Raw genomic sequence first — 792 nt, 5'->3', positions numbered from 1 at the left:
TTTTTAAGTGTACAGTACAGTAGTGGTAACTCTACGTGCACTGTTGCGCAACAGAACTTTAGAACATTTGCAGAACTCAAACTCCTGTGTTCGTTGTGCAACACTCTCCTTCGCCCTTCCCCCAGCCCCTGGCAACCAGCATTCTATTTCTTGTTTCTAAGAGCCTGACAGAGTTAAATGCTGCATAAAAGTAGAATCATGCTACTTACTCATCTTTTTGCGACTGACCCATTTCACTTGGCATAACGTCTTCAAGTTTCATCTGTGTTGTAGCATATGACAGGACTTTCTTCTTTTTCTTTCTTTCTTTCTTTTTAATTTAAATTTAGTTAGCCAACATATTGTTTCAGATGTAGTGTTCAATGATTCATCAGTTGTATGTAACACCCAGTGCTCATCACATCACGTGCCCTCCGTAGTGCCCATCACCCTGTTACTCCATCCCCCCAACCACCTCCGCAGCCCTTGATTTATTTCCCAGAGCCAGGAGTCTCTCATGGTTTGTCTCCCTCTCTGATTTCTTCCCATTCAATTTTTTAAATTATTCATTTATCCATTGAGGGTCACCTAGGTGTCATCTACCTCTTGGTTATTGTGAATAATGCTTCAGTGAACATGGGAGTATTAATATCTCTTCAAGATCCTGCACTCAATTCTGGTTGGTATTGCTGAGTCATATGTTAACTCTATGTTTAGTTATTTTAAGGAAAAAATCACACTCTTCTTTCACAGTGTTTTCCATGGCAGGTCTGCCATTTTCCATTCCTACCAACAGTGCACAAGGGTTCCAAC

This window comes from Mustela nigripes, chromosome 15 (genome assembly GCF_022355385.1).
Source record: "Mustela nigripes isolate SB6536 chromosome 15, MUSNIG.SB6536, whole genome shotgun sequence".
In the NCBI taxonomy this organism is placed as follows: domain Eukaryota; kingdom Metazoa; phylum Chordata; class Mammalia; order Carnivora; family Mustelidae; genus Mustela; species Mustela nigripes.
The sequence above is the reverse complement of the archived record's forward strand: the minus strand, read 5'-3'. Positions refer to the sequence as shown.